We start from the raw sequence: 6470 nt of genomic DNA, 5'->3' as shown, positions 1-6470 counted from the left end.
AATATTTTTGGCCGTATAGTGCTTCGAATGGTGCTACTTTAATGCTCATGTGATAGCTATTATCGTATGAGAACTCAACCATAGGAAGGTGAGTATCCCATGCACTTTCAAAATCTATCACACATGCTCTAAGCATGTCTTCCAGTGTTTGGATGGTCGTTTCACATTCGCCATCGGTTTTAGGATGTTAGGTTGTACTAACACGTAAGTACCAAGGGACTTTTGCAAACTCTACCAGAAGAGAGAGGTAAATCTTCTATCTTTTTTAGAGATAGTAGATGAGGGTACTTCGTACAATCTAATGATCTCTCTAAGGTACGTTCTGGTCAGCTTATCCATCTTATCAGTCTCTTTTATTGGTATGCAGTGAGTAGACTTGGTTAATCTATCGACAACTACCCAAATAGTGTTGTAACCAATAGTAGTCGTTGGTAATTTGGTAAAAAATTCCATTGCGATCTGCTCCCATTTCCACTCGGGAATCTCTGGTTGTTGCAAAAATCCCAAGGGTCGTTGATGCTCTGCTTTGACCTTGGAAAATGGTAGGCATTTACTTACGTAGGTCGTAATTCTAACCTTGATTTTTGGCCACCAATAAAGGGATTTTAGGTCCATATACATATTTTCTACTATAGGATGGATGGAATATCTAGTCCTATGGGCTTTATTTATAACTAGTTCTTTGACCTATCCAAATTTCAGGACCGATACTCGGTTCATGAAATATCTCGTTCTATCATCCTTAATTTTGAGTTATCTTTCCATTCCTCTGAGGCCTCCTTTTTTAACGTTTTCTTCTGTTAAATCCTTGAGTTGAGCACTTTTAATTTATGAGATTTTGTTAGACTGAATAGTCATCATAAGTGCTTTGAATCTATGAGGTCTAACTCGTTCTTTACGGCCCAAGACATTAGCTACGACGTTAGTCTTTCCTGGGTGATAACAAATCTCACAATCATAGTCATTTAGCAACTCTAACCATCTTCTTTATCTCATGTTGAGTACTTTTTGATCAAATATGTGTTGTATACTCTTGTGGTCCGGGTAGACTATACACGTTGTTCCGTAAAGACAATGACGCCAAATCTTCAGGGCAAAAACTACCGCTCCCAACTCTAAGTCTTAGGTGGTGTAGTTGTACTCATGCACCTTGAGTTGTCTTGAGGTGTAGGCTATGACCTTCCCTTTGCATTAATACACATTCCAACCTCTGACGTGAAGCATCACAATATACTACGAAGTCATCAGTACCTTCTTGAAGGGATAGTATTAGTGCACTACACAACATTTCCTTCAGCTTTTGGAAATTTGTTTCCTGTTGGTCTCCCCAAAAGAATTTTATTTCCTTTTAGGTTAATGTTATGAGGGGTTTGGATATGCGAGATAAATTTTCTATAAATCTCTGGTTATAGCCAGCCAGTCCCAAAAATTGACGAACCTCTGTTGGGGTCTTGGGCATTTCCCAATTCTTTACCGCTTTGATCTTGGAAGGGTCGACATGAATACTAATGATGCTTACCACATGCGCATGAAAATGTACTTCTCTTATCCAAAATTCGCACTTAGAGAATTTAGTGTACAACTTTTCTTTTCTTAAAAGCTCTAGGATCACTCGAAGATCTTGCCCATGCTCTTTCTTGGTTCGTGAGTATACCAGAATATCATCGATGTATACAATCAACACTTTGTGCAAGTAGGGCTTTCACACTCGATTCATGAGATCCATAAAAACAATTGGTCCATTGGTCAATCCGAAGAGCATGAGAAAAAACTCATAATGACCGTGTCGCGTTTTGAAAGCAGACTTTGGAATGTCCTCTTCCATGAATCGAAGTTGATGTATCCAGATCTCAGGTCGATCTTAGAGAAGTAACTGGATCCTTGATGTTGATCGAAGAGATCATCTATTCGGGGTAGTGGATAACTATTCTTAATGGTGAACTTATTTAGCTCTCTATAGTTTATACACATCCGGAAAGATCTGTCCTTCTTCTTGACAAATACAATGGGTTCTCCCAAAGGCGAGAAGCTCGATCTAATAAAACTCTTGTAGTTGGTTGGAGAGTTCCTGCATCTCCGACGGTGCCAATCTATAAGGAGACTTTGCAACTGGGGAAGCTCCTGGAACTAGATCGATCCGAAACTCTACTTGTTGAGCTGGCGGAAGACTTGGTAGATCTTCAGGGAATACATCAGGGTAATCACACACACCTGAGGTACTTCCTCGATCTTTTTCTTCTTATTGTCTTTACTATCGACAATATGAGCTAAAAAGGAGAAATACATCTTCTAGAAGTATTTTTTGTCCTTCATGCAGGAGATGATCCAAAGATTTCTGCCGGGTTTATCACCGTAGACGATTAAGGGTTCTCCATTTGGTAGGGGTAGATGTAATGCTTTTTCAAAGGATAATACTTCGATGTGGTTAGGGGATAACCAATCAATACTGATGATGGCGTCGAAACTTCCAATGACCATTGGCATAAGGTCGGCGAGAAAAGCATGATTATTTGTTAATGTACAGTTCCTAAGTATCTCTTGGATACTACCGACTAGACCGTTAGCCATTTCTAATCTATAGGCTTCCCGAAGTTTACTAGATGGGTGGTCTAATAATTTCATAAATTCGGGTATAATACAGTTCCTATCGGCGTCGATATCAAAAAAGTATATTTGCATATAAATTATTGATTAGGAACGTACCAGTAACTAACGTCGGATCTTGGACGACTGCTCTTGCTCCTATCACAAATGCTCTACTCTTAGCATTACCTCATTGTCCCTTCAGTTTTGGATAATCCTTCCTGATACGCTCGACCTTCTGTTGTTACGGTTCCTCGATTATGTGAGTTTTTTCACCTGTTGGCAAGATGACCTTTCTTTTCGTAGTTGGTGCAAATCCAACATGCTCCATTGTGATGAAACCCACACTTATTGCATTTTGGGCTACTTCCAGAGGTAGTACTTATCGAGGTTGTCATGAACGAAAATGCTTGAATCACTTTTTGTTTCTTTTCTATTGGGTGCCCAGCCTTCCCTTTGGATTCCTTTCCAAACCTCCTTTTTCTACCCTCCATCTTCGGAAACTCAGCCTTCTGAACCATTGTACCATGAAGAATCTCTTGATTCTTCAGAGTAAAGGCTAGTCTCTTGGCGTTGTCGAAGTTGGTTGGCTTTGAGGCAGTGATTAAGCCTTAGATAGGCTGAGGCAAACCCCAAGTATACCTCTCTATCTTCTTATATTTCGGGGTGACCATCCCAGGTCATAAGGTGGCAAGCTCATTGAAATGGCTTGTATAGGCGGTAACATCAGCTTCCTTCATTTTCAGGTTCCACAGCTCCTGCTCTAGCTTCAGCATCTGCTCGCGTTGGCAGTATTCCTCAATCATGAACTACTTTAACTCGCTCCAAGACATGACATTTGCTACATTAATTCCCATGGTCTTCATACAACTATTCCGCCAGCATAGGGTTGCATCTTCTAGGGTGCATGCGGCGAACTTAACTTGACAGTCCTCTAGACAAAAGCTTATCTCAAAAACAGACTCCATCTTTTCTATCCACCCAGTCAAAGAAACCATGCCTTCGTTTCCATGGAAAGGTTTTGGTTTATATTTCATAAAGTCTTTATATGAACAGACCCTGGTTGGACCTTGGTTATCTCCTTGCGAACTCTCACCTCCATTGCCTCCTGATCCTACGTTCCTAGGGGTCTATAGGTTTGCTATTGCGCCAGCGACACTTTGGGCTACTAATACCTCAATCGTGGCGAAGCTCATAGGTTCGGGATTAGGTTTGGGTTGTACGTGATCATATTATTTTCATTAACTTCCATAATTTGGAGTGCGTGCGGCACAAATATCTTTGCACGTTGCACGTGATCATCGTGGCTCCATCCAGAGAAGGCCACATGTCACATCCCCGATTGGCCACATCACTAGCAATATACTCGAATCTGGTGTCAGGTGCACGACAGGCGTAGGCACGCACCTCGCGCACATGAAAAGATTTTTTAAAAATCATAACTTCTTCATGCGAGCTTCGATCTAAGCCCTCTTTATATTTATGTGATTATATCAATGGATACTACAACTCTCCTTTAGGTTGCTTTAGCTGGTTTTGACTTTCAATTTTATGCCAAACGAGCGTAAAAATAAATGATTTTACAAAAATCATATCTCTCATACGGATACCATTTTTGGCACTCTTTGACCTAAAGTTTTTATCTTAAGGAGTAATACGAATCTCCTTTTTGAACTTTTAGTCAAAACTCAACCAATCTCTAAGTATTGTCTTGACGTAATTAATTTTAATTACGCGATTGATTTTTATTTTATTTTTAAATCCATAACTCTTTCTTTTGGAGTCGGATTTTTACGAATCTTATATCCTTGGGATCACGTTAACGAGTACTTTCCAAGTATTTTAATCAACTTAGAAAACAGTACAACTTTTTGGACGTTACATTTTCGAGCCTAATAGTTTTTAAAAAAAATAAATGTAATGACACATTTGATTTTTATTATCTCAAAATCAAATATTACAATACGAAGCTATTACATCTATTTTTCCTACTTTTTCCTGACGGTGACCAGTGACGGAATCCTCTCGTTTGTCACATTTTTCCTCTCTACTGACACCCTACCTCATGAATATATGCTCTATCAAGCACATACTATACTTACTAAACTCTCTTTCTAGGATTCCCTCCACTTCACCCTGCTATTCAATCAAGGAAGAACTATACAAATACTAACTAACTATCGGACGAATATAATTACATACTGCTAAAATTAAACAGTCGTTCGCCTAAAAGATCTAGCACTACAACGGTTAGAGTCAGACGAGAGATGCATAGTAGCGCCAAATCAAGCAATCTAAAACTATTTAATTATGGGAGCATGTAACCTAATGTATTTATCAAATAACTAATTAATATTAAAATAAGTTCTAAGTTGCACATAACAAGCAAATCTCTAGGCTTTAAGACATCTTAATTATCGTCAATTCTAATATGCAATTCTTGAAAAGATCCCTAGCCTACATAGTAGCATGTATCTCTGACAGTTCATATATCAACAGATATAACAGTCAATATAACAATTATGGATATTTTGGGAATCAATTTTCTTTCTAAGCTCTGGCTGACTGTATGCATCATATTTCTTTTTTTTTTTAATAAAGTCTTTTTCTTTAAAAGATTTGTTAAGATATTCAAATCCTGAGTTTGAGTCTGGAATCACACGGCTGTTCATAAAATTCTCTCAAATCAGGGCTCTGATAACAACTTGTAATGTCCCGATTTTCATAACAAAATTTTCATTTATATTTGTTCAATTAAATCAGAGTATAATTAAATTATACGCAAAACATGATGCAAATTCCTGTGTATATAGTCAAGCCTTGTCCTTCTCATGATCCGAAGAAATACCTGAAATCATTTGAAAACAACTGGGTAAAAATGAATTATAGTGAGTTCCTCAAAATACCATACATCACAATACATATACATTCATACATTGAGTATCTAGGCTCAAAACACTTAAGTTGTTGTTGCCATCACCTCGCCCTTGTGAGTATCTAGGTTCACAACGCTTACGTTGATGTTGCTATCAACTCACCCCTTGTGAATATCTAGACTCGCAATTGTTAAGTTGTTGTTGTCATCAACTCACCCCTTGGCACTGAGCACAAAGCTAAATTGCCTGCATACTAGCGTTCCTCATACAGCGGGAGCGCCTCAACCCTTACAATATCATATTAACATATAAACAGATAGTATTATAAGAAACAACCTAACAAGTATATCGGTCTCATAGCATATAACAGGCTAATAACATACTAAGACCTAACCATATCCTAGCACACAAGGATACATATTGTAGTATAAAGTATAGTCAGAAAATTCACCTGAATAATCACTCTAACGACTATTGGTTATCCGACTAGCGCGTTTAACAAGTATTAATATATACTACTATAACTCATTAATATCTAGGGCAATCTGGTAATAAAAGCTAGATCTTTCACTAATCACAATAAATACTTCAAGTTCTATTAAGTAAGGAATAACAATGTAAGATCATATCGGAGGTAGGATCTGTTTGGTATGTAGAGTATACTGTTTCGAAAATCCACTTTAAATACCTCCCTAGATCTAGCCTAGACATTACTCCCGTAAGTAGATCAATAAATATTATGACTTGGAATTACTAATAAATATTATTTATAAATTCATAATAATGACTATGAATACAAATATAAGTTACACGTAAAGCAAAATAAGTGCATCTTAACTTAGAGAGTTTCTAGCAAAAAGTCTGAGAGTCGCGGGCATAACTTGAACTGCGATTACTTCATCTTGTCGGGATTTCCATCACTACAAAACGTCTCTAAAATGCTCGAGACCTATAAATTAGATCATAGACATTTGGGATAGAGTTTGAGAGAGATATTTGGAATAAGGTGTG

The sequence above is a fragment of the Lactuca virosa genome, chromosome 6, assembly GCF_052849685.1.
Source record: "Lactuca virosa cultivar CGN04683 chromosome 6, Lactuca_virosa_CGN04683_v6, whole genome shotgun sequence".
NCBI classification, from domain to species: Eukaryota; Viridiplantae; Streptophyta; class Magnoliopsida; order Asterales; family Asteraceae; genus Lactuca; species Lactuca virosa.
This window is presented reverse-complemented; position numbering follows the sequence as displayed.